Source organism: Moschus berezovskii, chromosome 11 (assembly GCF_049115385.1).
Source record: "Moschus berezovskii isolate FMDL1 chromosome 11, NW_MosBer_1.0, whole genome shotgun sequence".
NCBI classification, from domain to species: domain Eukaryota; kingdom Metazoa; phylum Chordata; class Mammalia; order Artiodactyla; family Moschidae; genus Moschus; species Moschus berezovskii.
Window position 1 is genome coordinate 51990997 of NC_142470.1, and position 21719 is coordinate 52012715.

General features: G+C 41.2%; 1 protein-coding gene across 4 annotated transcripts in view; it reads left to right on the top strand.

The window, feature by feature from the left end:
• Window positions 1-21719, top strand: part of CTNNA2 (catenin alpha 2) — a 1253094-nt gene that overhangs the window by 629158 nt on the left and 602217 nt on the right. The gene's annotated exons all lie outside the window — the stretch shown is intronic.

Genomic DNA, 21719 nt, shown 5'->3' on the forward strand with positions numbered 1-21719 from the left:
ACACAACTGAGCGACTGAACTGAACTGAAAAATCATATGTATACAAAGCAAGCATGTAAAAGTCAAAAAAGATTAAAAGGGAGGGAACACAGTCAGCCCATGATGGTGGTCTTCACAGAGTGAATGAGGGACAGGAGACCAGGACCTAGAATGGGGATGGAGAGGACTTGAATTCTAAACAATATATTAACAAACAGCAGTTTGGATTTGGGATCTATGTTTATTATATTTTTTTCTTATTTTCTTGGATATTTTCCAAATTTTCCAATGTAAAATTACTTTTTAAGTCGTTAATTGAAAAAGACAAAGAATGCATGTAGCCCATGTGAAGAGGGGATAGAAATGAGGTTAATGAAACTGGGCCAACTCTGGGGAAATTGACCAATTCAACTAGTGATTAAAAAAATAATAATGAATCTATCCATGAGGGAACATTTCATAGACCACAAAAAAGAGGGCAGTTAAAAACTGATGAGCTCTTAGACAGGTATTATACTAGTGTCAGTTCGTAGTTTTGATGATTATCTGTGGTCATGTAAGGTGTTCTCTTTGTGGGGAACTGTGTGAGAGTACTTGGAAACTTACTGTAGTATTTTTTTCAACTTCTTGTAGGCCTGATATTATTTCAGAATAAAACGTTTAAAATGGTAATGATGGGATAAAATGCTATGCATTTACAAGATATTCACAATCTCATGGAGGAGTTTTATCATAGCTGTATCTTTCTGAAAGTGCAGAACTCTCTAATAGTGACAAGCCAGGCATGAATAGAGTCTTCCAGGACAGCCAACATCTTATAGCATGGCTTTTACCCACCCATCTCTAATTCCAGACCCCATAGTGCTTTTAGTTATTAAAGCACTAATACATATATTCTCCCACTTGTTCTTGAACATCCTTAAATCTTCAAGAGTAGTTCTTTCAACAGGTGTCTTGTATGATTCATAAAAATATATATTGTGCAGTTTAGTTTTCTGATTAACTGACATGTCTGCTATTGTGATATTTGTGGAAGAGAAGGAGGCTCAGCAGTTTCTGTTAACTGGAACAAATTGGAGGAAAGGAATACACAATTTGCTGCAGAAGGTTTCATGCTGCCAACCTTATATGAAAACCAAGGGTTGTCCCTGGATATAGATGAAAGTAGAGATCTCTCATAAACAGAGCTTTGAAGAGATAGAGCCAAAACTGGCCCCAGCTATTCCAAGGCTCCTCTTATGGGTCTTTCCCTCCATATTAACCCCAGTTATAGCATACAGGGTATGTGACAGAGATAAATGATTCCGTAATACTTATTTATGATATACTAACCAAGAACAAAGTCTGAAAGCAGTATAACTCCCTCTTGGAAGAGATATTGTTAAATCTTTTCATCGTTACTACCTTATCATGAATTAATTCCTTAAATCTATTTCAAGTAACAAGCAACCCCTGACAGTACCAGATAAACAGCAGTTAATTGGAATGGGAGAAAGAAGTTGTGAGTTGAGATCAGAACTTGTGTAAATCCAAGCTTTAGTGGGAGAAAAGATTAGATTGGCAGAATGTTGATAATTATTGAGGTTGTGTGTTGGGTTCATGGGGACCCATTGTTGTTTTGTTTATGTGCTTGACATTTTTGGAGAAAAAAGTTAAAAGAGGGGTGCCCTGTAGACCATGTGTTGCTTTTGAATGAATCACAAACTTTTTCTTAAAATCAAAACAAACAAAACAATAATTTTAAGATCCTGAATACTCATTTAAAACCTTGTATGTTCATTAAAAAAAAGAAAAGAAAAGAAATGGAAAATTAGCTTTAAGACACACTAAACTTACTGAATAGGTGATATTTTAGAAATGTAACCACACAATACCACCCTTTCTTCAGTTCTAATAATGCTAATAACACCACCCATTAGGCCTGTATCAAGGGTTAAATGAGATAATGCATGCAAAGTACTTGACAATGATTTGACTCGAAGTATTCAATAAATAATTTCCATTATTGCTATTATTAGTGTAGAGCTTGTTGGTTGAATTACCGTAGGGTCTCAATAGGAGCTTTCTACATTATCAAGTATTATGCAAACACAGCTTAACTCCACAATCATATTACTGACTCTAATGTTGAACTCTTTGAAAGATGAAAGTAAGGCAAGGCGATTATAGGCTAGAGCAGGATCGTGTCTGGGAGAGGCAAGGGTAAGAGGAAGGCCTAAGGGTAAAAAGAAAAACTGAGTGAGAGTTAAGTCAGGGAGGGAGGAGGCAGGGAAGAGAGATTGGAAGCCAAGGCCAATTGACCTTGCCCCACAAGCTGCTGACCGCCTCCAAATCCTTTGCTTGGTGTCATGACTGCCTCTGATAGACGTGAAACCCACTAATGACCACGCTTTTAAGCCTTCCTAAGGTTTTGCAGAAATTCCCTTAACTGACTCCAACTCTATCCATTTCCCCCAGAGACCTCACTTCTGAGAGTGGGCAAAGAAGGTAGGGGTTGTTATTCAGATACGTAGGACAGCCAGGATTAAAGTACACTCATGATTGTTGTCTGTGCCATCCATTTGTCAGACTGGCCTGGTCTCTTCATTTTCTCCCTCAGAAAATTGATCACCGCCAGTTTCCCTTTCCAGTTCTGCTTCAGAGCAGAGTTTATGTCATTTGCTCTGGGCCTGAAATTGCTCCTCAGATTTTCTCCCTGAAGGTGTTTACAGACATTGTACAAAGAAATTAATTAAGCAGATTTTCCATTTGCACAGTTTTAATGAATAAATGATGTTCCTATTTGTTTGTCGGCTTTCTAATTATAACACAATTCAAAACATCTCGGTTTCCTGAATTCCAACAATGCTATTGTTATGGTAGTGTTAATGCTGCTCTCACAGTTCAGGTAATATTATTATTATTATTTTCTTAGATAGATGCCAGGTGCAGTATTCCATATTTATTAAAGTACAATCTGCATGTTTTCTCTTTTCATGTATCGCTTATCTGTACAAGAGCAGAAAGTTAAATATAATGATTTGCTTTAAAGAGCCTGGAAGAGTTTCACAGGCAGCCTGAGGATTTATGGTCTAGTTGGGGGATCAGGCCTGGCTGGCTTAGTTCAGGACCAAGAGAAAGAGGTCTGAGCCAGGGGGCCAGCCAGCAAGACCAAACCTCACTATCCCAAGCAGCTAACAGGCCATGAACTTGGCAGGGAGGACTAATAGCTGGGGTCCTGGCAAGAAGGCAGAAGTCAAAGGCTCAAAAGCCAGCAGGTCAGGAACTCCAGGAAAGCAGCACAGAGACAAGGGAGGAGGGTTCAACATAGGAGGTGAACTCTTTTCTTTCTCTGTCCAAGAGTGTCTGAGACAGTCAATTCGTAAATCACAGGTGTCTGTGAGAGCTAATTTGGAGGTCTGCAAAGGGGATGACAGAGGCTGAGATAGTTGGATGGCATCACTGACAATGGATATGAGTTTGAGATGGTGAAGGACAGGGAAGCTTGCTGTGCTGCAATCCATAGGGTCACAAAGAGTTGGACATGACTTAGCAACTGAACTAAACTGAAAGGAACTCTGCTTTGACTAAGGTATGCACCAGTGTCTCTGTCTCCACCCTTTTAGAATATGGAGCAGAGTCACTGTCACTTTGTCCTTGGCCAAGGGAGAGTCCTGATCTTTAAATCTGTGCTGACCTCAGACAGGCATTTGGGTACCATCTAGTTTAAAAACTGATGGGGAGCCTTCTATGATGTATAACCCATGGGACCAGGAGCTAGGAACACACTCTGGTCCTCCAGGAATTTATAGGGTCCAGAAACTGCTTTGGGAGACTTGTAGCCATAATAAAGCACCTGGCAACCTGGAAGGGGTGGACCCTTGGTCTGCCTCAAGGTCAAGATGCTGTGGACATTATTGCTCATGGACTATGAGGATCACTATCCTTTTCTCCTTGTGCATGCCCTATAACTCCACGGTGGAAAGTGATAGCATAGGAGATATTCACCATCTACCTGAATTGTTACGCTTTGTGATTCAGTGCTAAAAGGAAGTATGGCCTAGAAGAAGGCAAATTTTGATATAGAACAATCTAGAATATGAATCCCAACTGTTTATTTTCCTAGATAGTTGGCAGATGGCTGGACCTCCCTAGCCTGTGTGTCCTATTCTGTGTTCATAGAGAGGTGCTTCTTGGTTCTCCCTATAGATGTTATTGGAGAAGGGAATGGCAACCCACTTCAGTATCCTTGTCTGGAGAATCCCATGAGCAGAGGAGCCTGTCAGGCTACTGTCCGTGGGAATCACAAAGAGTAGGACATGATTTAGTGACTGACACTTTCACTTTCATAGATGCTATAGCATTTAGATGAGACAACAATTGTGAAGTTACAGGGCAGTGCCCAGAGCTTAATAAATGGGGGTCTGTGCACCTGGGGAGGGGGGCAAACTGCCAAGTGTAGTCATCCAGAATCTGGGGATGTGTCTAAACCTGTCATTGTCAAAGTACTTAGCCTCTGGCCCTCAGCATCCTTGTTGTCAAATGAGGGTTTGGGCTAGAGGACTTTTCAGGGCTCTTCTAGCAGGAAGATGCTAATTCATTAATTTCTGTGGTCATCCATTGCCAATGCTAACCTGCTGGCTTTATCCTGTGAAGGCTCAATATCCACCACTTCAAAATCTCCCTTCTTACTGTTCCCCAAGCCTGAGCTTTTGTGCAGTTCTATCCCATCATCATCATCATCATCCTTTATCTTTGAAACTAAAATTCTTTGCTGTTAGCTTCTGATGTTTGCTGTCAGGGATTTTCTTACTGTGGACATTTGCATCCTAGCCATGTTATTTTCTGTTCTTGTCTTTGATAACTTTTTTTTTTATCTACACTGCTTGACCCCTTGCCAAAATAATAGGGCCAGTGAACTTTATATCATTCTTATTTTATTTTCCTTTACTCTGTTAATTAAATTGTACATTGCCCACATACCATGTTTATTAATGAGGCCACTATTTAAGTGCTAATAAAGTCTAGTGTAATTAACTTTATTGCTTTTGCTCACTTCTCTACTGGAGGACAGTCAGTCCAATGTAGGCATATCCTTATTTCATTCAAACAGTGGCACACCACTTCTGCTTCCTCATTACTTCCCTTATGCCATATTTATTTTCTCTTTATTGAAGTAGATCTTTCTTCCGGGGAGGCCATCCCTGATTTATCTAAGCACAACAAGCATCCAGTGCCTATTATGTGCTAAGAATCGTGGAAATGTGATGGATGCTGGAGTTTCAAAGAGATGAAAGACATATTCCTTGTCCTTGAAGAGGTTAGAGTTGGCTATGGGAGATCAGGAGGCACCCAGGGATTGTCTTAGTCTGTTTGAGGTGCTATAACAGAATATCATGGACTTGTTGGCTTATAAACGGTAGAAATCTATTTCTCACAGTTCTGAAGGCTGGGAAATCCAAGATCAAGTTGTGGCATATCCAGAGTCTGCTGAGATCCACTTCCTGGTTCTTAACAGCTCTCTTTAGTTTTAACCTCACCTTAAAGAATCTGCCTACAATGCAGGAAACCTGGGTTCCATCCCTGGGTCAGGAAGATCCCCTAGAGAAGGGAATTAGCTATCCACTCCAGTATTCTTGCTTGCAGAATCCATGGACAGAGGAACCTGGCAGTGCTACAGTCCATGGGGTGGCAAAGAATCGGACATGACTAAGTGACTAACACTTTCATTTTTCACCTGACAGGAGAAGGGGCAAGGAAGTTCTGTGGTTTCTTTTTTTTCCCCCTTTTATTTATTTATTTTTTAATTGGAAGCTAATTACTTTACATTATTGTGTTGGTTTTGCCATACATTGACATGAATCTGCCCCGGGTGTACATGTATTCCCCATCTTGAACCCCCCTCCCACATCCCTCCCTATATAATCCCTCTGGGTCATCCCAGTACACCAGCCCCAAGCATCCTGTATCATGCATTGAACCTGGACTGGCAATTCATTTCACATTTGATAATATACATATTTCAATGCCATTCTTCCAAATCATCCCACCCTCACCCTCCCCCACAGAGTCTAAAAGACTGTTCTATCTGGTTTCTTTTTACAAGAGCACTATCCCATTTTATGAGGGCTCCATCCTTATGATCTAAGTTCCTTCCAAAGGCCTCACCTCCAAATACCATCACATTGGTTTCAACGTATGAATTCTGGGGAGACCAAACAATCATTTTATAGCAGAGAGTTACGTATCATCTGATCTGTAATCTTGTAAGGCTGAATACAGGTATTTTGAGAACCTTGCCCTAGCCTAAGAGGGTAAAGGAAGGCTTTGTTCACCATACGCTGAATGTAATCGAGAGACAAGAGTTTTCTTCTGACAGACTACTATTAGGAAAGTTACATGCAACTGATTTTTGACCTAGTATAAGGATAAACTTTAAAACTCAAAAGATGTTCAAATATAGAAGAAGTTGTTTGAGGCAATGGTGAGTTCCCTGTCAAAAGAGATAATAATATATTTGATAGGAGCACTTTAAGAAGATTTGTGGACTAAAAATGAATTGGGAAAGTAAGCTGTAAAATCTTGAATTCATGAGAGACTTAGCTTCCTGGACCAGTCGGTAATGGGAAAGTTCCTCGGAGAAATGGGACCTGGAAGTCTCATTAAATAGTAAATTGCTAGTTAAACAGAGAACAGTGAGGAGGACCTCACAGGCAGTTGGATAGAATGAGTTAGGAGTTCAGACTCAAGACTTATTCTCTGACTGATACTCAGATCTAGGGCCATGCATATAGGAACTCTCCTGGGAACCAGGAGTCTTATAAATGAAAGGATCAGGTGTGGAAAATATAAAGAGACATACAGAAGTCTACCTATCATTCTGGAAGTGTGACAGTCCTTTAGTCCTTTGAACTCTTAAAACGCATAAGTATCTGACACTGTAGAAGAGGTACTTAACAATAGTTCACCCCAGTGTCATCAGAGTGGCCTTAGAAAATTGAATCTGAATAACTGTTTTGCTTAACACTCTTCTGTTTTCCCTGGTCACTTTCGATATATATACCAAAGTCCTTAGTGTGGAGAATAAGGCAGTTAGTGACTAGAGCACAGGCTCCAGAATCCTTTCACCTGGAGAGAGATGCTCATGCTGGACCAGTCATACAGCCCGCTGTGCTTCAGTTTCCTCATCTGTTAAATGGTGATGGTTGTGATAACCCCAGCTCTTCAAATTCTTATGAAGACTGCATGTGTCAAGATGTATATCAAGCATGTAGAACAGTGGCTGGCACACAGATGGTAATAGCCCTGGGTGTCTTCCCCATACTCCTTGTGAGTTTCCTGAGAACAGGGATCTTGTGCTCTCAGTATCCATCCCAGTGCAGGGCTGGCACATCATACGCATGAGGTGTAGGACATAGATTCTAGAGTTGGACTGCTTGGGTTCACGTTCAGCTTTCATTACAGGACCATCTGGATAGCACTTAACTTCGTCATCTTTGGTTTTCTCCTCTGTGAAACAGGAGAATAGAGATAATACGTGCAAAACTTTAATTGAACACAGAGCCAGGCACTGAACTTATTAGCTGGTATTATCATTAGACATCAATAGTATTGTTTGTGTTCATTTACTAAGTCATGTCTGACTCTTTGCAACCCCATGGACTGAAGCATGCCAGGCTTCCCTGTCCTTCACTGTCTCCTGAAGTTTGCTCAAATTCATGTGCATTGAGATGTTTGCATAATTCAAAGTGCTGATAGAAAATATCAAAACACATTCACTTTCTTTTCACTCCTTTCCCTCCCTCACTGCAATGATGACCAGTCAGTTCCCTCACCTCAGTTTCCATGTTGCATATCTAGGGATAATGTGACTGCATCCTGGCTTCCCAGGAAAACAAAGAAGATGGATGTTCATGTTTATAAAGTTGCTGTGAGCGACCTGAGGAAAATTGCAAGTGAAAACTATTGTTCTCATCATGATTATTAATTGATCACCCAACCACTCATCAGTTGGAATATGACTGATCCATAGACGCAGGAGAAAGATTTATCACTTGCCTCCCCAAACCTGTGGCTGTGCCTTTCATTAAATGCAATTATCTCCCAGCAAATGCACACATCTCGAGTCCACTGCCTCTTACTCAATGAAATCATTAAACCTCTTTGCAGCAAGGAGCTGTCAAAAGCCACCTGATGAAAAATGGGCATGGAATGGAATTTGGGTTTAATTATACAATATCTACTCTTGGAGAGCTTGTTTATTCTGTTGTCTTTGCTTTGTTATCACTTTTCTTTTTTTAACTTTTTTTTTTACCCTACTTTCCCTCCCATGTTACTAATTTAGGATGTGGAATACACATGTATGGATTTTTCTGCATCTCTTCTCAGGACTGCTGTGCAGGGAGGAGCCTGCATCTGTTGGGGTTTGAAAGGAGGGATGGCAGAGTCCGCTCCGTGTGGGAATCTCTCTGTAGAGCTTTCCCTTCTCAGGATCTTCAGCATCACAGAGAACCCCCGAAGAACTATGAATCTTTGCTTCCTAGAATTCACAATTCAGCACATAATTTAGCTTCCTTGGAGGGATTGTTAGACCCTTCTCCCATTAGCTATAAAGAGACTTAGCAAATATAGAAGCTGATGTACAATATCAGTAAGGTTCATGGAGTAAGGGGAGTGAGACTGAGATAAACCACACAGGGGGAAACCTCAGGGCCCATTGAGAGACAAGGGGGATATTGAAGGAAGGAAGGAAACCTCCTGAGATTTGTGTCTGGCTGGAAGAGCTGGAGTGTGTGGGGGCAGGCAACATAAACCACATGAAGAGCAGTTTTCTGTGGGCTGAGTTCTACTAGCAAGAGAATATTTAGGCTGCTTTGGAAGACCTAAGAAGCTGGAGCAAGGGTACCATTAACAGGAGAAAACATCAAATGTGGGAAAATTGATATAGTGAAAAGGCTATCTGGGGTCAGGAAATGGCATATTCTCAGTTGCAAACTTATAGAATACCCTGTGTATCTGAGATATTATGTTGAACTAATATCTTCAAAGGGAAGAATATCAAGAATATCAACAGAGAGTCCCTCAGGTATTCCATCTTGATTCACTGACTACATCTTCTGACCCTAACCTCCCTCTCCATCCCTCCCCCAACCCCCTCCCCCTTGGCAACCACCAGTCTGTTCTCTACCTCCCTGAATTCTGTGGGTTAGCAGATGTAAGCTTGTGTATATAGAATGGGTAAACAAGATCCTAGTCTATAGCACAGTTCGTTCCTGATTTCTGTGGGTTAGCAGATGTAAGCTTGTATATATAGAATGAGTAAACAACAAGATCCTACTCTATAGCACAGAGAATTGTATTCAGTATCCTCTGATAAAGCATAATAGAAAAGTATATAAAAAAGAGAATGTATCTATATATATATATGTGTGTGTGTAACTGAATCACTTGGTGTACAGCAGTTAAACACAACATTGTAAATCAACTATGTGTGCATGCTAAGTTGCTTCAGTCATGTCTGACTCTTTGTGACCCTAGGGACCATAGTCCACCAGGCTCTTCTGTCCTTGGGATTCTCCGTGCAAGAATTCTGGAGTGAGTGGCCATGCACTCCTTCAGGGGATCTTCCTCACCCAGGGATCGACTCTATGTCTCTTATGTCTCCTGCATTAGTAGCCAAGTTCTTTACCATTAGTGCCACCTGGGAAGTCTTTTATTTATTTTTGGGGTGTGTGTGTTTAATTTATTTATTTTAATTGGAGGCTAATTACTTTACAGTATTGTATTGGTTTTACCATACATTGACATGAATCTGCCCCGGGTTCCCCATCTTGAACCCCTCTCCCACCTCCCTCCCCATATCATCCCTCTGGGTCATCCCAGTGCACCAGCCCCGAGCATCCTGCATCATGCATTGAACCTGGACTGGCGATTCGTTTCACATATGATAATATACATGTTTCAGTGCCATTCTCCCAAATCATCCCACCCTCGCCCTCTCCCACAGAGTCCAAAATACTGTTCTATACATCTGTGTCTCTTTTGCTGTCTCATATACAGGTTTATCATTACCATCTTTCTAAATTCCATATATATGCATTAGTATACTATATTGGTATTTTTCTTTCTGGCTTACATCACTCTGTATAATAGGCTGGGAAGTCTTTTAAAGAGCCCAGCCTAGCACTCTGTGATGACCTAAAGGGGTAGAATGCAGGTGGAGTTGGGAGGTAGGTTCAAAAAGAAGGGGATACTTGTGTACTTGTGGCTAGTTCTAATTGTTGTATGGCAGAAACCAACACAACATTGTAAAACAATTACACTCCAGTTAATAAAAGAATAAATGTAAGGCCCTGGACCTGACTTGAGAAATCAGCTGCTTAAATAGAAAATACGGGAGATGTCAGGACCATCACATTTGAAAAAGAATTAGAAATTTTAATCAATAAGAAGCTTGTCAGAGTAATGGAGTTGTTTGGCACTTCATAGAGAGAACAAATATTCTATGGGGATGAATGAACACAAATTTAGGAAAGTAAAAACTCTTGAGAGTCCCTTGGACTGCAAGGAGACCAAACCAGTCAGTCCTGAAGGAAATCAACCCTGAATATTCATCGGAAGGACTGATGCTGAAGCTCCAACACTTTGGCCCCCTGATGCGAAGAGCTGACTGATTAGAAAAGACCCCGATACTGGGCAAGATTGAAGGCAGGAGGAGAAGGGGATGCCAGAGGAAGAGATGGTTGGATGACATGGCTGACTCAATGGACATGAGTTTGAGCAAGCTCCAGCTGATGGTGAAGGATAGGGAAGCCTGGCGTGCTGTAGTCCATGGGGTCACAAAGAGTCGGACATGACTGAGTGAGCAATGTTAGTGATATTACTAATTTGAGAGTATTACTATGTCATAGCTTGTACAGTTACATTTTAATGTAAACCCTTTTTGACAAACAAATACATCCACGTGTGGATAAAGGGGGAAAAATGCCTCATTCTTCAGTGGCTCAGCCTTTGATTCCACATGCTGATGTTGAATGGATGTGAAAGTACTCCAACCACTGTGACTTAAACCCTAGGTGTCCTTCCTCAGTGGATGTTTCCCAGAGCTAACCTGTGTTTATTCACAAGCAAAGTGAACATTAGTAAAATGCAGTAAAATGTCTTCTTGAGTGGTTTTGGATAGAGAGTAGATTTCATATCACATAAATACATACTTGTATACCCCTTTTAAGAAGAAGCAGACAATGGAAAGGAAGTAGAAACATCAAAGCCCAGGCAGCTCCTAAGTGCTTGGGGGAGGGATTCCATAATTACAGTGAGAAGTTCTGTTTTGCCAAAGACTTGAGTGGAAAAAAATCAGTTCCAAAGACCTAGGAACTTCCTTGTCAAAACATTACTTCACAGTGTGCTTGATGTATGTAGATTTTAAAATGTGTTTGCATGGTACTGAAAACAGTCATGTCTCTCATTTAGTTTAGTTGTCATTAATAGTTGTATGAATTACTTTGAGTTGGGGGTCTTTTCCCCAGTTGAAAGGTAAGGAGACTGAGGCCAAAAGCTTCTGGCTTCTATGTTTTTTCCATTTGATGATGATGCATCTTTAGTTTTCTGTCCTTTGAGTACATACCTTTCTTTTTTTTTTAGCTCTCAAGTGTTTCACATTTGTAAAAATATTAGAAATCTTGATGTATATAGATAAAAATGAAGCAGTAGTGATGTTAACTTGGCAGGTTATGGGTCTGTCCACCAAGCAATTAACAAAAATTTGAAGCCCTGTATGAGAAGTTGACAACGTGAAATTGTACAAGGCACAAGATTTCTAACTGGTCTCTCAGTGGAGACATCATCAATGTCCCATAGATTCTCATGGTTAAAAATCCAACTTCCTCCTTAACAGTACTAGAAGGGACTCACAGAACTTGTGAATTTATTTTAAAAAAATTAAGTATTCAAGATATATAATGCACACTACAAAGTATGTTTTAGGAACAAATTCAAGAATACAACTTCTCGGTGATGCGGTACTCACACAGCAGTACAATTCTGGAGCTGTTTACCTATCTTTCCTTCCTTAACCATCACGGGAACCCTTTCAAGAGCTCTGTGGAGGGACTTGTTACTGTCCTGGACCTGAGCGATCTCTTCTTGATTTGTTCTGACTCTTTTCAATCTGAGTTCCATTGTTCTACGTGTAATTCAGGCTACTTCTTGCTCAGCCAGATAGCTTTGATTCTATCCACAGTTGATCCGTAATCCTGAGATATTCTGCCTTAACCACACAGTCTTCATTAATGGTATTACTCTTGTTCTTCATATCTTTCTCATTCATTACTCACTCATTCTGAAAATATTTATATAATACTTTATCAGACTTGTGCTCAGCACCTTTAACAGTTTGAACTAAATCATTTCTGTTGTTGGAAACTGTTCCTGTGCCTGGTAGGATGTGTAGCAACATCCTGTGCCTTACCCACTAGTTGTCCATAACACCCCTACCTCCATCCATGACACTCGAAAATGTCTCTTGTCACTGTTGAATCCCTGGGGGACAGAATCATCTGTGGTTGAAAGCCAGTACATTGTGTCCATCACTTTGTTAGGTACTGTGGATACTGGAGTAAACAAAATCTCAAAATTGTACAAATGAATGGATTATAAAAAGTTGATGTAAGACAGTCTCCTTGGTTACTGGCCATCGTGTGCTACCTGAGATGAATATTTATGTACGATCTTCTGCATGCTGAGAGGCTATGACAGGTCCACCAGGCTATAGATGGTAGCACAAGGTCCTTTCTGAGTTCAGTTCTCCCTAGAAGAGCCTTCTAGTCTACCCTCAAAACACTTATTTCTCTGAAATCATTCATCCATTCATCTAACAGGTATTTATTGATTGTCTGCTTGGTCCCAAGCATGTTACTATAGCTGTCTTTTTTTCTTTCTTTCAGTCATTCTCTCTGTAGCCTCCATCACTCGCTACTAGCCACTGTTGGATGAGAGTAAAAGCTGTTCATTTATAGTACCATGCTGCTCCCTGGAGCAATTCTCCTTCACTGCCATGTGCCCACTCCATATGGAATTCACAAGAGGTCTAGAAATTCATGATCCAATTAAACAAGAGCTTAATTAGTGCCTACTCTTTGTGAGGCACACAAAGGAAAATAACGGGATGCATTTTCTCTTGACCACAAGCCATTTTGAAAGTTGGTACATCTTGTCTCAGAAACACTGGGAGCATTTTCCCAGCAGTTGCAAGTCTACAAGAGAATATACTGTTCATGGTGGTTGCCACAAACACTCACTCCTGGTGATGTGATGTGTATGTTCCTCCTTCACAGGAAGGGTTTCTTTTTTCCTCTCCAAAATTCTTCATTTGGAACTTCTACACTCTAGATCTTAGTTGCTGCAGTGGATTAAGATGGCTGCAGTTTCTGTACCACTTCTCCCGTTGAGAAGTGGAGTCAATTTCTCATCCTCTTGAATCTCCTGACTTTGACCTGTAATACAGTAAATGTAAGCCATGTAACTCAAGGCCAGGCCTTCAGAGTTCTGAAGCTTCTCCCTTCAACTTTTGAGATATTTCCTCTCAAAATCCAGCTTCCATACTATGAAACCTCAAAACACACAGAGGAGAGCTGAGCCTCTCTGACTGACAGCTCTAGCTGAATCCTCAAACAACAGTGAGCCCCACCTCGAAGCCATGTGATTCAGGCCACCTGGGATCTCCCAGTGTCCTAGAGCCCCAGCCAGTGCCATGTGGACCACAGATGAACTGCCCTTGCTGAACTTTGTCCATGTTACAGAATTGTGAACAAATAAATATATGATTTTTGTTGTAAGCCACAAAGTTGTGGGGTGGATTGTTAGTCATTCCATAGATTTATAGCCAAACAAGACAGTTTCCTCTCAACATTTATTTCCTTGACCTTCTACTTTCATGTTAAGAAGTCCATGGTTTACTGTCCCAAGTATAGGGTTTTAATTTAGCTTCTCAATTCAAGGTTTTCTCTATCATTAGTGACTTGTCTTGGAGGAGAAGTGGGTGACAGAGGATGAGATAGTTGGATGGCATCACAGACTTAATGGACATGAGTGTGAGCAAATTCTGAGAGGTAGTGGAAGACAGGGGAGCCTGACATGCCAAAGTCCATGGGGTCACAAAGAGTCAGACAAACTTAGCAACTGGAAAACAACAATGACTTCTCTTGCCTTTGGGAGCAAAGTGGACCAGCTTCTCATACTCTCTAGCTCACTCCTCCTGGGTCACAGTTGAATTTAGATTTGGGCTACCAACCTCTCACTTTAACTGGTTAACCAAAAGATTGAATTTTCTGATTATGGAACCAATTTCTAACTTAAAATTCTTTTAAAAAAGAAAAGAGAGAAGTTCTTTGTTTTTAGTCACTGCAGTGTTTCCAGTGTGGGATTCAGATTAAGATAAAAATGACAGATGTACCCAGACACTCCTATGGGGGACCATGGTCCTAGCTGCGGGGCATCAAGGTAAGGAAACAACCACTGAACAGCCCAGCCATGATGAGCTCCTGTAGGTCCCCTCTCAGACTTTCTCACAAAATTCCCCTTGTAAATCATTTTCAGGGGCCTCTGAATTCCTATCTTTCAGTAGAGCCCTGTTTGGTGCTATGTGTGCTTTTCTTATATGCAATATTTAATAGTCAGCCTGAGCCCTTGTAGCAGGCTAATATACTCTGTCTCCTGTTTTATTGGGGGTATTTTGTGTTAGAGTCATTCACACTATGTGGTGGACTTCTCGGCCCCTGCCACTCCCCACCCACCTTCCCTCCCAATCCTGTTATGATGTTCACTTGTCACACACAATATTGTGGTCCTGCAGAGAAACACAATTGATATGCCATCAAATGGCTCTTGACAGAGTGGCTTTAAAAGCTTTTAGAAAGGATGTACAGGGGGAAGTTTTGTCTTCATGGAGTCAGTGTGGCTCATCTGTCCATATTAAATGTCTACAGTAACACTGAACAAGAATGACATTTTAAATAAGAGTAAGTACTGCTTAACTTTTTAATGTCATTCTTCAGAGCCAAGGATTTGATGTTTTGTTTTGTTATGTTTTTGGTTAAAGTACATAGCTCAATTTATACTACAGCCTTTCTTTCTTCCATTGTTAATGTCTAAACGTCTCTATTTTCAGTTTAGTTGGTGGAATTTTTTTTCCTCTTGAGGTGGTTGGAGATTTTCTTTTCTTTTTAAAGGATACCGACACCTTTTTTTCAATACAGGTTTAAAGGCTACAAGTCTTGTCTGGGTAAAAGTCTTGTCTGCTGTAAAAGGTAATAGAAGAAGCAGCAGCAAAAACTGTACAAAATGTTTGGAAGGGGACAGTCATCATGTGAAACAAAGGAGCTGGACATTAACAAGTCAGCAGCCTGGTAGGCACGAACAACCTTCTGTGTGACCCCATAGACGGAAGCCTACCAGGCTCCCCCTTCCCTGGGATTCTCCAGGCAAGAACAGTGGAGTGGGTTGCCATTTCCTTCTCCAATGTGTGAAAGTGAAAAGTGAAAGTGAAGTCGCTCAGTAGTGTCTGACAACCTAGAGAATGCAAATATCAGATCATGGCTGAATCAGGTGGTGGGATCCAGTCCTTGCAAAAAATCAGCTACCAGGTGGCCTCCAGGGCTGGAGGGGCAACATGAGACCGATGCTCACACATCTGGTGAACAGTCCTGGAATGAGGTGGTGCAGGTGGGAGAGCCATGAAGCAACTCCAGAAGCAGAGAATGGCTTTACCACCAAGCTAGCTCGTCCCAGTCACAGGTTTTGTTTTGTGAAATTTGATTCTGGGAGGGTATGGTTTGCCCAGGCTCTTTGCCAAACCCGAGTTTTGTTTCTCTAAGGCTATGAAAGGCATGAAGGTATGGATAAAAAGTTCCCCTTAGGCTTCATAAAAGAAAACTGTGATTGTTTTCAAAATAAACCCTAGCATCTTCCATGGATGGCACTGGGAAGAGCTTTTCCAGTTACAGAGAGAGGATGCCTGACTTTGGCTTTCCTCCTGTAGATCCTCTTCTCTGTTGCTGTTCTCTGTTAAGTGGACCCAGATCTCTTTCATTTTTTAAAAAAAAGCTTTTTATTTTGTACTGGAGTATATCTGATTGACAATGTTGTGATAGTTACAGGTGTACAACAAAGGGCAATAGTCATACATATGCATATATCCACTTTCCCCCCAACCCCCTCCCATCCAGCCTACCACATAACACTGAGCAGAATATCATGTGCTGTACAGTAGATCCTTGTCAGTTTAGGGAGTTTGGGATCGACATATACACACTGCTATATTTCACAAGATCAATAACAAGAACCAAATCTCTTTCATTTTCATTTGATGCATTATTAGCACAGATGAACAAGCTGGAATTCACCATATCAATAAATAAATAAAAGGAAAACTCAGAAAAATCTCAACATTCTGACATAAAATGTTCTGATCCTCTTCATTTATAACATAGGCTTTCTCTCTTCTTTCTTCCATTATTAATGTCTAAATGTCTATTTTCAGTTTAGTTGGTGGATTCTCTTTCTCTTGAGATGTTTAGAGGGTTTTTTAACTTATTTGTCTTGTTCTAGGACTCAGTGCTTCTGGGGAGTGTACTATTCACACTTTCATTAAGATATTTATCTCTATAGATGTATATTGATTCACACACACACATGCCCACACCATAGCCATTTCAACAAGGCTCAACTCAAAACTCAGATATCACATTCCTTGTTTCCCATAGCCAATGATACCTCTTGCTTCCTCAGTTAGGAATTTTCTATATTCTTATACCCTGGGTTCTAGATATTAAACAACCCCTTCATACTGACCATTTGTGTAATATGTCTATGTAACTTCAGGCCTGGCAGCATTAATCAGAGAGAGTGCCTGGGTAAGCACTAGAATTTCAAGTGGCTAATTCTTTTCCAAGTCATGTAAGTTAGCTTTGCCTAAAGAAGATCTTCACCTCTGAACTAAAAGGATACACAATTAGATTGAATCAGTTCAGTTCAATCGCTCAGTCATGTCCACCCTTTGCGACCACATGAATCGCAGCACGCCAGGCCTCCATGTCCATCACCAACTCCCAGAATTTACCCAAACTCATGTCCATCGAGTTGGTGATGCCATCCAGCCATCTCATTCTCTGTCGTCCCCTTCTCCTCCTGCCCCCAATCCCTCCCAGCATCAGAATCTTTTCCAATGAGTCAACTCTTCCAATGAGGTCACCAAAGTATTGGAGTTTCAGCTTTAGCATCAATCTTTCCAATGAACACCCAGGACTGGTCTCCTTTAGGATGGACTTGTTGGATCTCCTTGCAGTCCAAGGGACTCTCAAGAGTCTTCTCCAAAACCACCAGAGTTCCAAAGAATAGCAAGGAGAGATAAGAAAGCCTTCCTCAGCGATCAATGCAAAGAAATAGAGCAAAACAACAGAATGGGAAAGACTAGAGATCTCTTCAAGAAAATTAGATATACCAAGGGAATATTTCATGCAAAGATGGGCTCAATAAAGGACAGAAATGGTATGGACCTAACAGAAGCAGAAGATATTAAGAAGCATCAATTCTTTGACGCTCAGCTTTGTTCACAGTCCAACTCTCACATCCATACATGACCACGGGAAAAACCATAGCCTTGACTAGATGGACCTTTGTTGGCAAACTAATGTCTCTGCTTTTTAATATGCTGTCTAGGTTGGTCATAACCTTCCTTCCAAGGAGTAAGTGTCTTTTAATTTCGTGGCTGCAATCAGCATCCGCAGTGATTTTGGAGCCCAAAACAATAAAGTCTGACACTGTTTCCACTGTTTGCCCATCTATTTCCCATGAAGGGATGGGACCAGAAGCAATGATCTTAGTTTTCTGAATGTTGAGCGTCAAGCCAACTTTTTCACTCTCCACTTTCACTTTCCTCAAGAGGCTTTTTAGTTCCTCTTCAGTTTCTGCCATAAGGGTGGTGTCATCTGCATATCTGAGGTTATTGATATTTCTCCCGGCAATCTTGATTCCAGCTTGTGCTTCTTCCAGCCCAGCATGTCTCATGATGTACTCTGCATATAAGTTAAATAAGCAGGGTGACAATATACAGCCTTGACGTACTCCTTTTCCTACTTGGAACCAGTCCGTTGTTCCATGTTCAGTTCTAACTATTGCTTCCTGACCTGCATACAGGTTTCTCAAGATGCAGGTCAGGTGGTCTGGTATTCCCATCTCTTGAAGGATTTTCCACAGTTTATTGTGATCCACACAGTAAAAGGTTTTGGCATAGTCAATGAAGCAGAAATAGATGTTTTTCTGGAACTCTCTTGCTTTTTCCATGATCCAGCGGATGTTGGCAATTTGATCTCTGGTGCCTCTGCCTTTTCTAAAACCAGCTTGAACATCTGGAAGTTCACGGTTCACGTATTGCTGAAGTCTGGCTTGGAGAATTTTGAGCATTACTTTACTAGTGTGTGAGATGAATGCAATTGTGCGGTAGTTTGAGCATTCTTTGGCATTGCCTTTCTTTGGGATTGGAATGAAAACTGACCTTTTCCAGTCCTGTGGCCACTGCTGAGTTTTCCAAATTTGCTGGCATATTGAGTGCAGCACTTTCACAGCATCATCTTTCAGGATTTGAAATAGCTCAACTGGAATTCCATCACCTCCACTAGCTTTGTTCCTAGTGATGCTTTCTAAGGCCCACTTGACTTCACATTCCAAAATGTCTGGCTCTACATGAGTGATCACACCATCGTGACTATCTTGGTCGTGAAGATCTTTTTTGTACAGTTCTTCTGTGTATTCTTGCCACCTCTTCTTAATATCTTCTGCTTCTGTTAGGTCCATACCATTTCTGTCCTTTATTGAGCCCATCTTTGCATGAAATATTCCCTTGGTATATCTAATTTTCTTGACGAGATCTCTAGTCTTTCCCATTCTGTTGTTTTGCTCTATTTCTTTGCATTGATCGCTGAGGAAGGCTTTCTTATCTCTCCTTGCTATTCTTTGGAACTCTGCATCAGATGCTTATATCTTTCCTTTTCTCCTTTGCTTTTCGCTTCTCTTCTTTTCACAGCTATTTAATAGTCAGGATTAAAATTTTAAGAAAAGAAACAGAAATACATTTTCTTTATGAAAATGGTGACTGCATCCATGAAATTAACAGATGCTTGCTCCTTGGAAGAAAAGCTATGACAAACATAAACAGTGTATTAAAAAGCAGAGACATCACTTTGCTGACAAAGGTCCATACAGTCAAAGCTGTTTTTTCCATTAGTCATGTATGGATCTGAGAGTAGGACCATAAAGAAATCTGAGTGCTGAAGAATTGATGCTTTTCAATTGTAGTGTTGGAGAAGACTCTTGAGTCCCTTGCACAGCAAGGAGATCAAACCACTCAGTCCTAAAGGAAATAAATCCTCAATATATCCTCAATAAATCCTCAATCCTCAATGCTGAGGCTCCAATACTTTGGCCCCCTGATTCGAAGAGCTGAATCATTGGAAAAGACCCTGATGCTGGGAAAGATTGAGGGCAGGAATAGAAGGGGGCAACAGAGGATTGGATGGTTGGATGACATCACCAACTCAGTGGACATGAGTTTGAACAAATTTCAGGAGATAGTGAAGGACAGGGAATTTTGGCGTGTTGCAGTGCACGTGGTTGCAAAGAGTTGGACAGGACTTAGCCACTGATCAACAACAATAGCAATTAGACAATGATCCGAGGTGTGGGTCAGTTTAGTCACTAAGTCATGTCCAACTCTTGCAATTCCACAGACTGTAGCCTACCAGGGTCCTCTGTCCAGTGGGATTCTCCAGGCAAGAATACTGGAGTGGGTTGCTGTTTCCTTCTCCATGGGATCTTCCTGATCCAGGGATCAAACCCAGGTCTTCTGCATAGCAGGCAAATTCTTTATTGACTGAGCTACAAGTGAAGCCCAAGGGATGAATTACAGTTTTAAGACAAAATCAGACTTGTGTGTGGCTGAAGGACAAGAAGTCTGTTTGTCTTCTGCACACTGACCTGTCCTGTTGGCTTCTCGAGTCTTGTACTGGTTATCCCCTGGCTCCCCTGAGGCTCCGAGAACATCCACTCAGGGCCTGATTGATATGGTGAAGTGACTTCTGGCCACCTCATGGAAAGCCTTTTTATGGTAGTATAATTGGCATATAAAAACAGAAAAGTGAAAGTGTTAGTCGCTCAGTCATGTCTGACTCTTTACAACCCCATGGACTGTAGCCCACCAGGTTCCTCTGTCCATTTGATTTCCCACGCAAGAATACTAGAGTGGGTAGCCATTCCCTTCTCCAGGAGATCTTCCTGACCCAGGAATTGAACCCAGGTCTCGTGCATTGCAGGCAGATTCTTTGCTGTCTGAGACACCAGGGAAGCCCATAATTGACCTATAGCATTAGAGCATTATATTAGTTTCAGGTGTGCAACATAAAGATTTGACACTTGTATACATTGCAAGATGGTTACCACAAGTCTAGTTGCCAACTGTCACCTTATAAAGTTATATTCTTTTTTCTCATGATGAGAACTTTTAAGATTTACTTTCTTGGCAATTTTCAAATATGTGCAATATTACTGACTATAGTCACCTTGCTGAACATTACACTCCTTGACCTATTTACTTTATAACTGGAAGTCTGTACCTCTTGACCTGCTTCACCCATGCCACTCACCCCCCAACCCCTCTTCCTTCTGGCAACCATACTTCTGTTCTCTGTATCTATGAGTTTGTTTTGTTTTTATTCACTGGTTTTGTTTCTTAGATTCCACAAAGCTTTTTCAAAGATGGCCACACCTTTAATGCTGCTATCACCGCTGATATTGCTGTGGTGGCATACAAAATCAGATTGGCTTGAACATTGAATTATTCATCGCTCCAGTTAAGCTAGGTGTCTGTCTGTCCCTCGCCAACAGCCCCCAATCCTCTTATTATTATCTCATCTCAGAGCATCTCTCTCTGACTAAGCTGCATCTCAAACTGCAAGTGCTTCCGGAGTCTCCCACTTTGGCTCCCTGACTTCAGGGTCGCCATCTCATTGACACTATCTCTGTTTAATGCCATGCCAAGGAATCTTGGCTTCTTGAAGCAGTAAGGAGTCTCTATTAGTCATGTATTTTCACCGCCAAGCTGCAACTTTAAGGATTTTCAGATCTAGCAATCTATGTGCTGTGGAGAAGGGTTTGCAGTCTCTCAAGGGACCATTTGGGTGGGAGGGGGGTGGGAAACCACAGTGTGTGATCACTGCATTTAAATGAACACCCATGTTGGTTCAGAGCACTCTGCCCTATATTTGCCTACTTAAGGCAGAATGCAGCACTAGAACAAAATTGTTGCCTTTCTTCCCTTTGTGGCTTCTGAAAAAGGATACTTAAACTGACAGTACATTTTTATTCAACTTGGAAAAATATGCTAGCCTTTCATTTTCATGCAGACCACGGAACTATTTGCCCTTTAACGTTAGATCTGTTAGCAGGTGGGTAGTCTTCTGGGACACACAGAGAAAACAGTCTCCCATTCGTTTTATCTGTTAAAGAGCACCAACTTTGGGGAAAAAAGGAAGGAGTGGGGAGCATTTCCCTAGGGGTCTACTTTCTTCTGCCTCTACCATGCCTTCCTCTCCATGCCTCCTTGTTTTGCAGTTTCCTCCCAGATTCTATGTCTTCAAGCTGCCCAGAAGCCCATGGATCATATGCTAGGTCCAACTGTATTTCCCTTCCAAGCTATTTATCTTTCTCTGCAG